This window comes from Centrocercus urophasianus, unplaced genomic scaffold (genome assembly GCF_019232065.1).
Source record: "Centrocercus urophasianus isolate 14NV4802_14NV808 unplaced genomic scaffold, USGS_Curo_1.0 seq_23, whole genome shotgun sequence".
Lineage (NCBI taxonomy): Eukaryota > Metazoa > Chordata > Aves > Galliformes > Phasianidae > Centrocercus > Centrocercus urophasianus.
The window spans coordinates 4,762,331-4,778,126 of NW_024884789.1; the positions used below are offsets into that span (position 1 = coordinate 4,762,331).

A 15,796-nucleotide genomic window follows, 5' to 3' on the forward strand; every position below is an offset into this window, starting at 1 on the left:
ATATTCAAATGCAAGAGGAAAAAAACTATATCGCCTACCTTAAAAAGGTCTTCAGAAACCTGCTGGGAAGAGTGTGAAGAGGAAAGATAGGAATGATACACCACCATTTTTGAGAAAGGATGGGATAATCCCATTGGTTACTACTATGCCGTTGTGTTTTCAAGGTTACTTTCAACTCCAGAGCAAATAGTTTGCAAGCTGTCCTGAAGATTTAGCTAGAAAAGAGAGATTCTTAGAAGTGAAAAAAGAGAGTCATAGGCCACTGGGTGCTGTGTAATTGGCACTCAGCCCCAGTCACAGAGGTAGGAGCTACATCCAAGCTTTCTCCATGTTGGAAGTAGGGAATATATTGAAGTTGGAGGCAGTTTGGTGAAAGCTCATTTGGACTACGCAGTTCTGTAAAAATGAAACCACTTTACATACAGCTTCAAAAGTAAGGTTGGAAGCACCAAGTCCCCACAGTTCTGAAATGTTCTATTTAAACAGCATGGAAATTCAGTAGCTTGATTCTTGTGTTTTACTTCAGTTTTTATTTTTTACAAAAGCATCTACATATCTACATTAATGTAGATCTTGCCATATCAGTGTAAAATTACTTTAAAAGCAAAAAAAATCAAAATAAAACAGTAGTCGAAGGAAAGGTAACCTTAACCTTCAGATATCTCAGAAGAAATTATTTTGCCAAGGGGGGATCTGCAGTGGGTTAATCAGCCTTTTGCAGAAAGTGCAGGAAGAAAAATCTCTGACTAATCTCAAAGTACTTGTCATGGGTAAAATCATCAAAATGTATAGAAGAAACAACACTTTTTAGTTTGAATGCATCACATTTTTTACAGACAGAAAAGACTTCCTAAGGACATTCTTGCTATCTTAAATCCCTCAATCTTGCTCAGTGTCATTTCTGAATGAAACCATTGTTGAGGCAACACTGAGTTGAATAGCTCCATCAACCTTCTTTAATTTTCTTGGAGATTATGGGAAAACCTCTATAAATCACTTTTATGACCTCATGAAAAACTTGCAGTTGTATGGCAACACTTGCATGAATTATGAGATAGCCACAACAAGGACCAAAGATGTCAAGGATGCCAAAGCAAAGCTTTTTGTACCCTGGGACATGGCATTGCATTCCTCAAATCTGCTGTTGGCTGAAACACCAAAGGCAGACATGGAATCTAAACTTCTCTCTGTCTCCTAAATGCAAGGTAGGGGTTTGGAAAAGCTGGGAAGGCACCGTTAAAATAGCCTTGAGAAGGGTCATTAGTCTGAAGATGTAGCAATTTAATTCCTCATTAGCATTATAAATTAAGCAGAATATACACATGAAAAAAATACAACAAAAAAATTCCAACATCATATACTTTGTGAAAAAAAGAATGCAGGAAAAATGCTCTTTTTTTTCCTTTAAAAAAAGAAAAAAATCCTTTGAAGTTTACACAGTATCTTTTGCTGAGAGACTTCATGCAGTTCCAGTGATTTAGTATCACGCAATAGACTTCCAGTTGGTCTTTCTTGGAATTCCTTCTCAATTACCATGATCTCACACAGTGTTTTGCTCCCATGTGTTGAAATCAAAAGTCCCAATCCAAGAATCACCGGGCTTTATGAAATTTCATGGTACTGGAAACCTAAAGCAAAGCCTAAATTTTGCAACTTTTAGATGATAAACTGAGAGACAAACACCTGGAGTGTGTTAGAGCTAGAGACAATTGTACACGTACTAACTAAAAGTTATGTGATTCCAACAGCACTGAAACACTTCGTAGCAACAAATTGATTTTGTCAGCACTACTTTCTGGAGGAAAATTGCAAGAAAGGTTCTGGCTGTGCTAGAGAACCCAGGCCAAATTTTCTGAGAGGACACAACAATATTTGGCCTTGTGCTTTAATTTTCTACCATATACTAGATAATTAAAAAAAAAAAAAAAAAAAAAGTGAAATATTCTAGTTTTGTCAAAATATTTTTTTTTTTTTATTGACACTAAATGAATCTTGAGATATTTCCTGGCAAGTGTACTGAATGTTTCAATTGTCACCCGCATTCAGAGCAGAGTCAGACTCCCAAATCTCCCCCCACTGCTACTGAATAAAATGTTTATCCTCTATCAATGGCAGCAACGTTCTGTTTAGGCAACCCAAACATAACCCCTTGGTGAGTTCCCAGAATAGAAATGGCAGAAGGTCCTGGGTTCAGCCTGAGTGAGCTTTGGCCAGGCTGACATACTCTCACCTCCTTCTGTCCCCCACACCCCAGTGGGGAGGCCACAAATGTCACTCTGAGGCACCCCTTGGGATGGATATTATTGATGTTCTGCTGGCCGTGCTACAGCAAAGTGTCCTGCAGCTGCAGTAAGATGTGGAAAGCAGATTTGCTCTCCCGTTTGATTTCCACTTTCTCTCCTTCCTTCTCTCACTTTGGATAACTCTGTGACTTCTCTTGCACCTTAGAAGTTTTAGTTTGGGATAGAAGCAGCCATTGGATATGAGGAACTGGGGCTCTGTGTTGTGATTCAGACAAGCCCATATTCCATTTTTTTAACTGGTCTTGGCACCTCTCTTTGGAACAGAGAGCTGAGATGATACGCTTTCTGCTTTCTCCATTCCTGAGGTCTGCTCACACTGCTATTTCCCCTAATCCTCTTGCCCAGGCCCTGCTGTTTGAGCCAATTCCCTGAGCTTCTTCTCTCTCTTTTTCCCCCTGCCATTATTCCAGGTGGTTACCCATCCCATTTCACTTACTTCAGAGTGTCACCAGGTTGCTGCCAAAATCTCTTCTGTTTTCTCTCCCGTTGTGTTCACTCTTTCTCTTTTTTTAACTTTTAATCTCAGCCCTGGGTGAGGTGCACTGAGCAGTCATGATGAAGCTTTCAGGATGTTAGAAAGTAAACTGCTGGAAGAGGTCAGCGAGAGCAAAAACCAATAAAGCACAAGAAAGAAGTTTGATACATACGAACAAAGCAATTGGTAATGATGTGAAATAGTTGGGTCAACCAAGGGCTGTGCACAAATGAAAAGATTCACCTCCAAACACCTGAAAAGTTTACCTAACCTGCTTTTCCTTGACAGGAGTTAGTCTGTTGCCATGAACCACCGCTAACAGCTTTACACCTTATGTTTATTTGCACATCTCCAGGCATAGATGAGCATCTGGCCATCAGCAGCAGGGTGGATTCTTCTTTCAAAAGAAGCTCCTTAAATCCTATAAGCCTCCTGGCTTCCTTTTCTCTTCCATTCATTGCTGCGTATTACCTGAAAAGTGTGATTTAAGGCCAGGTTTTCAATATTCTCTCTTAGCACCAGAAAAACTGTTGAATTCAAAGGGGTGGCCTCTGATGTATGGGATTGTTCAGTGTAGAGGTGGCCTCCTTGAGCTCCTACTTCATCGGGCAGCCATCAGATAGCGTAGCTCTCATTAAGGAGGGCAAAATTCCCTATTTGCCAGGCAGGGAAGGTTTGCCTACAAAAGGACGGTGATTTTTGAGATACATTTCACTTCCGGATTTCACAGTTTTACCCATGGGGAAAAAAAATAAAAGAAAGAAAGAAAAAAAAAAAAAAAACAAGAAAGAGAGAAAGAGAGAGAATTGTCAGCTCAGATTTTCCAATTTTCATGCTTAGAAAAAGCAAAGTTTTTTTTAAACTATGCGATGAAAATCAATATCAAGAGTGGTAGCCACAGTATATTAGAGACTATCTCCCTCCTTTTCTCTCTTTCTAAGCTACTGGCTTAGAAAGATGGGAAATATTTTCCTTCCTTTGGTGCTTGCAAGCTGAGACCCTCTGACTCTGCTCTCAGTATGACTCCAGAGGGTAATTAAATGAAATAATATCTTTTGTGGAATTATATTTTCATAAAATTCCTTAGAAAGTACAGAACTTTCTGTTGTTTCGTCTGTCTCAGTGTCATTGCTAGCATACAAGGAAGCACACTGACACTTTCATGATAGCTGTGGTACAATGACCTGAAGGGAACAAAATCCTAGTGCCTTGCTCAGATGGCCAATTCAACATGATTTTTCCCTGCTCTGGGAAGTCAGCCAGACTGCCAGCTGCAGCCCATGCCACCCCTTGTTGGACCTGGAGGGCTCTTTCTTAGACCTCAATGAGAGCAGCCTTTATTAAAAGGAGAATTACAGTATTAATAGGAATTTTTTTTTTTTCCTAATGACAAAGAACTCAATTTCTTCATACTTGGAAGTGGTTTTATACCCAACAATGCCAATCTCAATATTATCTCAGATGGGTACTTGTTCCCTGGAGGCCCTTAGGGGAATGACCTTATGTCCCTTACCTTTGATAAAGCACTGCTTGCATGCATATAATTCAATTAACATCATCAGCTTATGCTAATTTTGAATTTAGATGGCATGCTGGAAATAAACAGGAGTGTTTATGTCTGTCTAGAAAGAAAACACAATGACAAGCTTCCCTCCTCCATGCCATACACACCGCTATACCCACACCAGTCTGCACGCACACTGCAATCCGGCCAGCCCCTGCCCTGAGAGAAGCCTTCATTTAGCTGCCTGTGCTCCCTCCATTTCCTAGGGGGATTTGGACAAGCAGAGCAGCCAAAATAACACAGAGTGACACATAAACATCCTTTGTCAACCATTTACTCCTTGCTCTACTCCTCTGCCTGTCGCATTCCTGATTTTGTTGGTTATTTTTCTGGCGTTGGTTTCTTTAATTTAGGGTGCTCTACAGATTGTGGGCTACAAGGATGGCAAGGAAAATACATTTAGAAGTGGAAAGGATTACCCAAACCAGGAAGAGTACTTCATTTAGCATAGCCTGGCTGTCCATAAGAAAAGGCATGTCCCAGCCTCCCCCAGCCCACTGCAGAGCACAACTTACATGAGGAGAGGTCGAGAGCCGTGTTGACATACCAGGTCCCAACAACAGCAGGGAGTGTGGTTGTGAACACATCCAGGAGGGAGACCAAGCCTTAAATCACAGAAGATGAAAGAAGCAGCCTTTGTGATCAGATGGAGGGAAAGAATTCCTTCCTGACTTCATCCTTAGCAATCAGGTGAGCAGCTCCTACGCAGCCATAGCAAGCAGACACACGAGGAGCTGTAAGGTCTTACAGGTTCATCAGCAGGAGCTTCCCATGTTTCATCCGGGAGGATTTCCCTTGCCCAGGCTTTCTGTGTATCTGGGGATGAGCAGGGCAAAGTGTTGATTTTGAGGGTGCTGTTCAGAGAAAAAAAACACAGCAGTATATGACATGTCTTAGTGCGAGACATGCAGAACTCCGTGCTGGGAATTCATCAACTAGGGATAATTTTTATCTCTGATTAAAGCTGTGAGCAGCCACAACTCTTTGGCAGTTGACAGCTCTGGGCAAGGAATGGATATGGCAGAATTGTCTAAAATACAACTCAAGTTAATTTCCTTGGATCCTTCAGTTCTCATCAACATGGGCATTTTCTGACGATCTGATTTACTTACCAGCAGTGCCCAGTCATCTATGCCAAGGCAAAGAAAAACAGAGGACATATGCTGAAAAATTTGTAACATGGTCCCCTAATCAAGTGCTGGCTCCATCCTGTATCCTGTTATAAATTGTAATCTACATTGTGTCTACTGTACACACACCATTATTCTTTCCTCTGATGTTTCAAGCAGCTTTGTCTGATTGCATTTAAATACTTTTTTGAAGTCATTATTGGTTCTCCACTTATTTATATGTTGCAGGGCTTGGTGGTTATCTCTTTTTCTTATTAGGAGAGGGACTCAAGGTTACATTTATTCTTCATATCCAAGGAGCCAATTAACTTCCAGGCTCCCCCAATGCCATCTCAATAAATAGAGGCTGCTGTAGCCGTATTTCCTTCCAGAGGGAGACCAGGATGTTCAGCCAATTCTGAATCCACTCATAGCACTGTTTCATGGTTGAGATATTCAGAGGACAGTCTCCACTGGAGAACTGAGCCCTTCTCTGACTGCTGTGTGAGCCAATTTCTTCATCATGTTTCTATTATTCTCAGAGTATCTGCATATTCCTGCCCAAAGGAAACTCATTTCTGAGCAATATTATGTTGAGTATCTTTTGTTGGAGGTGGGGGACATGAAGGGTTTTTTCTTAAGGTTTGACAATAAAATACGCTCTCATTTTTTCCTCCTGTAGCCTCCTTACTTCTCCCTACAAATCCACAAAACACCCTTAAGATTATTTACCTTACATTTAGAACAGCTATGGGTTAGACTGGCCACTGTGCTCTCTGGAGCAAAGAATTAAAACACCAATAGCGGCTTTCATGGGAACAGCTGTCCTAGAAAGAGAGAGCACCTGGGGCACAACCCCTCCATAAATAGTGTGGCTCCAACCCTCTTAAATATCCTGAGTAAGCCTCACTAGGAGTTGTGGGGAGCCATTACATATGCTTAAGTCCATATATACCACCAAAATTAAACTTCCTCTCTGCCTGGGGGCAGAGGAATGGTGCCAGTATCAGGCCCTTGTTGAAGTTGGCAAACTGATGGGGGCAGCAACATTTATGGTGATCTCTGCCTTGATGCGTGGCAGTGCACTGCGCCTCGTCTCACTTTCTGCAAGCCCTTTTTTTCTATCCTTGAAGGCGAGGCCGTTCAGGTGGCTGCGTTCCCTGGGACAGGGAGAGTTATGTGACTGAAAGTTGGCTGAGCCCTGCCGTGGCATTGTGCCGTCCCAGCTGGCAGCACTACATCATCCATGCGGTGCCAGCCGGGATCAACCAGGAGTCAAGGTCAGGAAGGCAATGTAAGGGGAGCCAGCGCCACGTGGAGCAGCTCAGAGAGGATGTTGTGAGTGTGGGACTACCCAGCTATGGCTGTGAAACTCTGTAAGGGGAAAAAAAAGATCCAGCTTCACACAAAAAAGTGCCATTTTGGTTGAACTACAAATGAAACCCAGGCTGAACTGAAAGGCAAAGAGGGTCACAATGGGTGGCTGTGACGAACACACAGTGAAGGATGGAGTGCCAAATCTTGCCAAGAAGGGGCAAAAAATAAAAGCTCCATTTGTGAACCTAATTGGCGCGTGACACAAATGTGGTAGCAGTAGTTGAGCCATCCCATCTGGCACTTCTTATTAATCAAAAGACTCTAAAGCCAAGGAAACCTCCAAAAATATCTATCAACAGGAGCTGAGAAAGGGAGAACGTAAGGCAACCCTAACTGTGTCTCCAGAGGATGTGCTTGATGCTAACAGGTGGCAATGAACACTGCGTGATTTAGAGCTCAGAGGGGAATAGGAATCTGAAAGATCAAATATCATTCCAAAACACAGCCAAGCTTCATGACCTAAATATTTGAGCTCTGAGTCTTCCAGGACAGACGTGAATTTGAAAATGGGGGAGAGGAAATGGTTATATCAGCTCCAGCTCAGCATTTCTTGCCTTAAAATCATGTTGGCTTTCAAATAGTTACAAAAGAAATGGCTAGCTCACCTGACATGCATACTTTCTGCAGAACACAAAAAAATACAAAGAAAACCCTCTTTTGTTCAGATGCTAGACTTACTGAAACCCACTTCTTTCTTCCAATAGCACCTAGCATCCCTGACCCATTAAGTTGCGATAACATCCACACTCATACCCTGTATGAGGGTTGATTGGATGGTGACTGGCAGAAGGTCTACAAGTGATTTATGAATACGATTCAGCAGTGCTCGTCAATATGCCTTATGAACAGCCTGCTTCCTTGAATTGCAGTAGGCATCTTTTCTACAAAGATGCACACGGGTCTCAAGTGCATTGCAGGCAGCAAGAGCTCTGCAAGACAGCAGCGAAGTGAGGAGAAGGAGTTCAGAAAAGGAAGCAGAAGCTCTGGAGGAGAGAAAAATAATTTGCCCAAGAAGTCATAAGACTGAAGCTCAGCAATGGAAGAAGCTTGCTGTTTTGGCAAAATCTTGCCTGGATTTTGCCACTGGAAAATACTGGAGGACTCCCTTAACTCTGTATCTGTTATCTTTATCTCTTCCAGAAAGGTAACTGGAAAAGAGTTTATGCACCCCATAGTCAATATTAAGCAGCAATATTAGCTATCACGGGCTCTCCTGGTAAATGGGGTCTGAACTGGTCTGACAAAGATTACAAGTGGAGGCTGCAGAGAGTGGAGAAGGATTTGTTTGCTTTCTCTATTGTGTCAGAACGAGCCCTGTGAAAAGAGGACGGTGCAGCTTTAATAATAAAAAAAAAAAATGAAAGAAGGAAAGAAAGAAAAAAAGAAAGAAAGGTGCCTCAGTTGTCTCGGCAGCTGATCAACAAAGGAGCAGTCGTGAGCTGTAACCTCTTGGAGCTGCAGTCTGGAACATGACACATGTCAGGCTATGATAAATGGTGCGGAGTGTGTGCAATTTCAAGCGCAATGCCCTTGAGATGCTCAGGACCCCGATCGCAAATGTTATTGTTAAATTAAACCTTAAAGGAAGGATTGGAAAGGGGAGGGGTGGGTTTGTGCGTGTATGTGCGTATGCGCGTGCGTGTGTGTATTTATTTCTATATGTATGGATGGATATACGAAGCACAGAAGAGATGGGAAAAGTGGCAAGGTGAAAAGAGGAAAACTTTGTATTTCTTTTAATTGAATTGTGCATCTCCTAGTTCTGGCTGAGCCATAGGAGAGAACTTCAGGTAGGGTTTTCTGTCCTACTGTCATTTTATTGCATTTGCTCCATCATAATTTAATAGCTAGAGATCAGCTAAAGTAAGCAACGGTAAGAATGAAAAACAAATAAATAAGCAGGTACAGTGCCACACATGCGCAGCTCATCTAGCTCAAGCATTCTGCATCCATGTATCTTTTAATGCAGATAAGTGGCTTGTTTCTTAGTTAGGCTGATTTCTGGCACGTATTTGTGAGGCAAACACACTTAAAAGATGCTCTCAGAAAGAGGGGTGGTGTTCACAGCCATAACTCACCTTGGGGAGCGTAGGCCTGGAGGCAGATTTCATCCCCAGCCAGTAGGTACAGCCCGAAGTTTGGAGCACACTACTTCTGTGGTACCAGCATCCTACTTTCCTCCTGTGATCTAAGCATCAGAGCTGGAACAGAAGCAGTAAATAGATGTTTTAAACAAGAAATTGAAATAATGCAAGTAGTGGAATAGAGAAGAAAACAGAATGATTGAGAGACAAAAATAAGCACTTTCACAACCTGAATAACCTTTTACTAGGAGAGGTGGTAAGGAAGGCTCAGTGATCCTTGCCCTCTGGCTTTTGTTTTAGGCAGGTGGAGTGGGGAGGGGGGACCACATCTCCTGAGCTCCCATCTCCTCCCTCTTGCTCCTTCCAGGGAACAAGATCCAACATACCTCCATGCTGAGGGTGTCTCTTATCACTCAGGACCTGGACTTTAACTTGCTCCTCTCTTCTATTCCTCCTGTCACTTATTTTATCACTTCAGCCTGTGTCGTGTTTCAGCTCATGCAGATTCCACAGAAGTCCTTCCTTTACCTTCTTGCCTTCCATATTCCCTCCCCCATAGCATCCGCGCTAAGTGCAATCACTGTAGGCAGTGCAGGAAGCACGGAACAGAATGGAGCTGAGTAAATGAGGAGGAGAACACGGAGGGGTGAGATATGGGGTGGGGGGTGCTGGAAAGTGTTCAAGGGGAAATGCTTGCATGACTCACATAACTGAAGAGAAAACAAGGCATATGAGCAACATAAACCCTCCACTGGAAACGAAGATGGGAAAAACCTTTAAATCATAATAAAAACTCAATTCAAACAAGCAGTAAAAAAATAAGAAAGAACTAGCTATGACTCATCAAGTAAGATACATTGTTTGCTCTAATTTCTACCAGACACAAGATAAACCCACTGGCCAGGAATGACCAGCATAAGAGAGTTCCGTGACCTACATAAAACACTTAAGACAAGGAGAAGAAGAAGAAGCCTGGCCTCTATCAGCTGTATCCATCTGCTTATTGCTCCTGGTTGCCTCTACAGTAGTTCCTTGGTTACTGCAGCCTTTAGGGTGACATGACAACATTGTAATCGAGGCCCAGATTTGGGAAATATAATGAAGGCAAAAAAAAGTGCATTAGAAACCAAAGTTCTAAGTATTATTATTTTTAGAAATCATCTTACAAACATCCTATGGCTTGTTTTGTGCTTTTTGGCTACCGTTGCCTAGCGTCCAGGAAAAGTCAAGTCCTTTTTCGGTTCTTTGGAACATTTTCCCCACGTTTTTTTTTATTAAAGAAAATAAACATTAGACAAAAGCAGACTTTATTGTAACTATAAATAATTCAATGCAGATGGATTCATGGAAAATACCAGCAGGCAGATTTTCAGAGAGAAAAAGAGGAAGATGGTGAAGAAAACAGAAAGGGTGAAGAGTCAAGAAACCACAAGTTGTCTTGAAAAGAATAGATACAAATAAGACAGTAACAAGTGATGGGTAAACGAAAATAAAGGTAACTTGGAAAGGCAACAGAATACGTTCGAAAAGTTCAGGTTTTTTAGTTATAAATATGGTTGTTTCCTAGTGCCACGGAAAAGAAGCCATTTACTGTTGGTCTAAGAAGAGATCCCTTTCATAATATCCCACAGTGATTTGTTATCTCATCTTCCCTTCTTTCTCTTTAGGAAACAATTTAGGAGACAATTGGCTGTTACTTCAAGATGATTACTGAACATCTATGTTCATGATGATTCTCACATCTAATACTTGCTTCATGTGACAACCCAGACTCAGGTGTGTGGCCAACTTTCTTTAGCAGCACACAGGAGTGCATTGCTCTGTTACGACCTTCTTCACAAGATCCTGTGGGCTCAGAATCCCAAGTGGTTTAAACAGATGGGTGATGGTACACCGACAGGTACCTGGGAAATAAGCTCTGTCAGTTGATAAAACTGTTCAGTACTCTGCCTCATCCTGGAAAAATGCCCTTTGCATTGCCTTCTCTCGAACTAACGGACAGTGGCCATTATTTTTCTAAGCTGCTAGAGCCCTTTAAAATACGGATAAAATACTGAGGAATTAATGGGAAGCTTGGAAATCCAAAGTCTACTTTCAACCCTGGAATCAGCCCACTAAGCAGCATAAATCTAGTTGTGCCACAGTCCAGGTGGAGGAATCTAAAAACAATTCTGAAGGGTATCAAAATGCTTTGAGACCCTAATGGAAGATAATGCCCAGATACAGTGCATCTGGTTCCATTCGTACACCTATCATCCAATACCTTTGTTCATATATGTGTTTATCCATACCCATCCAACACCTTCATCCAATACCTACTCATATATTTCACATAGAGTCCTCAAACTATTTAGTTTTTCTCTCTCCACCGCTTATTCATCTGAATAAACATCAGTACACAGCCATTGAAGTCAGAAGGTTCAGAAACACACTCAGGAACTCTGAAAACGTGGAGAAGTGAACTGATGGCAGAGAAAAACAAACAGAAAACTCCTGTTTTTCTGTTCAATAGTTAGGAGGAGTTGGTGAGGAAACGGGTGGTAGAAAGGAAGAAGGACATTCATAGAAGTGGAACAGCTTTGCTTGATTGCTAGAAAACTTTTCAAAACCATCGATTTTGCTGATGTTGCACAAGAGAAATGCAGTGGCTCCTTTAGGTATAAGTTCTAAAGGGCAAAGGTGAATAAAAACCTGTTAGGGACTAAGCTGGAATCACTGAAACCAGCACAATTCCAAAAAAACCCCAAACCAATGGATTATGGGAATACTTCTATGCACCATGTGAGACACACAGAGCTTGTTTGTGCAGACACTCTTTGGAAAGGGATTGTATTTTTGTGATGCATTTTGGCTTCTTCTGTGTTTGTTGTTTTGTGGGTTTTTTTGCAAAACCAAGTGGCAATGGATGCTGAAGCGGAAGGCAGAGGAGCTTTAGAACAGGTCTGTGAAGACAGCTAGGTCTGTGAAGACAGCTGGGTCTGTCTCTTCTTCTCAAGGTTGCTTTTGGGAAAAGCGCTGCAGTAGCAAGCTATCTTCTGCAAACACAAGGCATCAGGAGAGACAGAAAGAAAGGTTTGCAGGAAAGAGAACCACCCAGCTAGGGTGAAGAAAAGGCTTACTCTGGGCCTGTAAACATTTGAGAAACAAAAGTAGAAGCACAGGGAGAAATCATCTTGTCATTCTCTGCTTTGCTACACGCTGGGGGAACAGCACATTGTTCTCCAGCTGAACAATGCCCCGTTCCCACCAAGTGAGATTTTCTCTCAATGGGAAAAGAATGTGAGCTTTACTTTGCTTTATTATCAACTCTGTGCATGTGGAGATAACTGCACAGGCTGGTTGGTCTCTGAAAAGCAAAGATGCATTTTGATCAAAATTGGATTACTGGGCATTTCATTTCTCCTTAAGAATGGTTGTGAACTGATTTCTCATTTACTCAATATGCAAAAAAAATTAACAAAATAAGAACTGTCAAGACTGAATGATGATGTTGAAAAGAAAAATAAAGCCCCCAAAATTCCTGAAAAATAATTGGAATGAAGCAGCTCCAAGTCAGATTAGTCTTAAATCTTCTTATGATGAAGGTTCTTGCAACCAAAGGCAAGTTATTTCATTAGGCTGGTTCTGCATTTTTAATACCCGGTCTATCAATTTAATACAATATTTTTTGGTTATCAGGGGCAGCTTTTTATTGCTATATATTAACAATATTGCAATAGGGTTAGGAGCAGGAGTCCACAATCAAGGCAATCACAGAATTAAGTGCTTAGTCAAGTCCCAGTCGAACTGCGGTCAGATGGGTTAAAGGGAGATGGACAGAGCTGCCAATCCCAAAATACAACCCAGCCTTCAGTCCATCCTGCAGCCAAAGGAATAGCACTCTGTTGATTTTAGCAGACTCTGCAATGGAAAATATTTCTGTCCAAAACAAAATTGGCCTGTAATCCGGGTAAGCTATTCAGGGCAAACAGTGGCAAATTTAGCCCTTTCTCCTGTTTGTAAATCGTCCATGTACGGACTTTGTTTCTTTCAGTAGCTTTGCATGTATTCTTCTGACAAATACTATATATAGAAATATTTCAGCAGACTAGCAACACTGATTATGCCTTGTACTATCTGTGATAGATCAAGGTGATCACTGGTCCTCTAGGTTATGATGTGATTTAGCCACAAAGTCAATATGCAAAAATATTAGTTAAAGACATACTAAATCAGACCTTCATGAATTTTAAAGCACATGTCTGAAGCTCTTCCTCAATCTATTTACCAAATCAGTATGGCTGCTCCCAAATTAAAGTGCTGTGCCCCATAAGCAAGAACATCAAAGTTACAAGCCATCATAATCTTGCCTGTGCTAGTAAATAATAGCAGATTCAGCTGCAAAATAAAAGCAGCTTTGGGAGCTATATTATTAACATTTCCAAAAGTTTTCCTAATGATATCAACCTTTAGTTCAGGTTGCCCAGAGCAGTTGTGGTGCCCCATCCTGTTCAAGGCCAGATTGGATGGGGCCCTGGGTAGCCTGGTCTGGTGGTGGACAACCAGCCCACGGCAGGGGTTGGAACTGAGGGAGCTTTAAGGTCCCTTCCAACCAAAGACATTCATGATTCTATGATTCTCAAAGTAGCCCAGAATACCTGGTTGTAGATCCTGAGCTGAGCAAAGTGGCCTAGACTAACACAGATGCAACATAGATGTCCTCTTTATTTTGAAATGTTTTATATGCGTTTTGAAGGATTCTTAGTGATAATAAGGTTATAATAACCGAAAGAGAAATGTCTACACACATGCCAAACACCAGAGAGATCCTATATGTTTGCGTCAAATATGGAGGCAAATTCAATTCAAAGACTAGGAGGCTCAGCCTGATGGCACTGAAATCTTCAATGATATTTGCTAACCTGGGCTTTATTTATTTAAAAATTACAACTTAGTGACTTACAGGTTTCATTTCTCTAAGGGAAAACACCTGTGCAGATGACTGAAGGATATCCACATACTCATTAATACATTCAAGCAAAGGAAAAGTTGATCTATAATCACAAATAAACTATTACCTCTGAGATATCTGATTCTCAAGTATGTCAGGGAAAGGAAAGCCCTGCATGGGTCACATTGACTTCTCATCTCAACGTTTACTTACGTTTCTCCTCAGGAAGAAAACTTTTCTTGCTGATGTACCACTCTCTTGTAATAAAAAAAAAATAAAACAATCCCCTTCTGCCGACATTCCCTTCTGAGTCTGAGAACCTCTATTGTCTTTTCTCTGGTAATAAATGATAATAATTAAAGGCAAATACACAATAATTAGTCACACTAGGTTTATCCATCTGGCATACCTGTATCTCATCACTGTGTCTTTGAAACAGATGACAAGCACCATATTGCACAACATCCTGCTAATGGGTCCAAGCAGGGGAAAAGAAGGTAAAAGGGTTACCACAAAAAGAGGAAAAAAAAAAGAGAGAAAGTGAAAGAAAAAAAAAAAAAAAGGTCAGCAACAGGGAATGAGAACATTATAGACATTATACAGCAATGAAAAAATAGCCGTGGCTGACTGTCAAGTTGCAAACCACTTACTGGCAGACGTGCTTTCAAGCGGGGTTAGGAAAACATGGAAGTATGTCTCACTCTGCTTAAACTACCTCCTGCTCAAAATACCTTTACCTGACGTACCTAGTGTTGAAATGAGGAACATTTCCTGGAATATTTTAGCTGGCTATGCAGATGTATGAAGGAAAATGAGATACTTTAAGATCTTTGCTGGGACACCTGAAAGGTCTGGGTTTCGTTCAGAGGATTGTGTTAAGGACCAAGTAATCAGCTATTTTGGTCCCTCTTCACTGAAGGCTGATTGATGCACACCAGGAGTCCCTCCTCATCCCTATCAGGGCAGCAGAGCAAAATTAATATAGCAAAGAATTTTTCAACAAATATTTACTCCTTTAAAAAAATGATCAGACAAGGCTGGCATTTGATTTCTGGGAACTTCTGAGAAGCAGATTTACTTGTACAAATAATCACAGAGAGCCTATTTCAGTCACATGTATTCAGATTTCGATTAAACCTTCACAAATGCTTCACCTCTCAAACAAGCACAAGAAACTTGCATGCATTGAGGGCTGATTGCTGGTAATGACTTTCTGGTTGCAGTGCAGCCATGCCCAAGACAACTGTCATGGAGTTGGCCAAGCTATGTTACCTAGCTACACACACACAAAAAAACCATAAAAGCAAACAAAGGCGGTTCCTGGCCTAAGCCTTTACAATCTAGATATAAGACAAGCATCAAGTCATTTTGTGCTTCCCTGGATTTAGCCTGTCTGTCTGAGGCTTGCATAGCTGCAAGCTATCGGTTGGCAGAATAGCCAATCATATATCATGAGGTAAAACAAAAAATAAGTAGACCATTGGTAATTTATACCCATTACTCACCAAGGCTTCAAGGCAAAATCATGCTCTGGAAACATCAGGCTGCTCTGTTACCCTTGTTATGGGAGGGTTTACATCTGGCTAGGATTTAGGAAACATTTCAACAGGTTCTGTAGGTGTTATTGAGCCCAAAGTCATCCCAAGCTATAACATATCTGATGGGACTGCTAGCTGCTAGCTGTCCTTCATTGGGCATTCTGGTCTCAGGAAGACAATACTGTGGCGAACAAAGGCTGAACCTTACCTGTGTTTGTCTGTGCTCAAGCTTTCAGGGTTTGGTAAAAATACTCAGGCAAATTTGTTTTCATGCAGCAATTCCAGTACAATAGGAGCTCAGATCTAATGAAAGAAATCAGAAGAATTAAAGAAAGGAATGGAAAATGTGATGTACTCCTAGCACCCTACATCTGACCATACTGACAGGAGGAATGCCTCGCAAACTCTTTAGAAGG

The 15,796-nt window shown here is 41.4% G+C and overlaps 1 long non-coding RNA gene across 1 annotated transcript; it reads right to left on the reverse strand.

Moving 5' to 3' along the window:
* Window positions 1-2,007: 2,007 nt before the first annotated feature.
* Window positions 2,008-15,651, reverse strand: LOC122163334. Its single transcript, XR_006169886.1, has 6 exons — window positions 15,589-15,651; window positions 14,252-14,311; window positions 8,907-9,029; window positions 5,091-5,196; window positions 4,858-4,947; window positions 2,008-3,492 (listed from the first exon to the last, which is right to left on the reverse strand). It is a non-coding gene; the product is annotated as an uncharacterized LOC122163334 (long non-coding RNA).
* Between the last annotated feature and the right edge of the window lie 145 nt (window positions 15,652-15,796).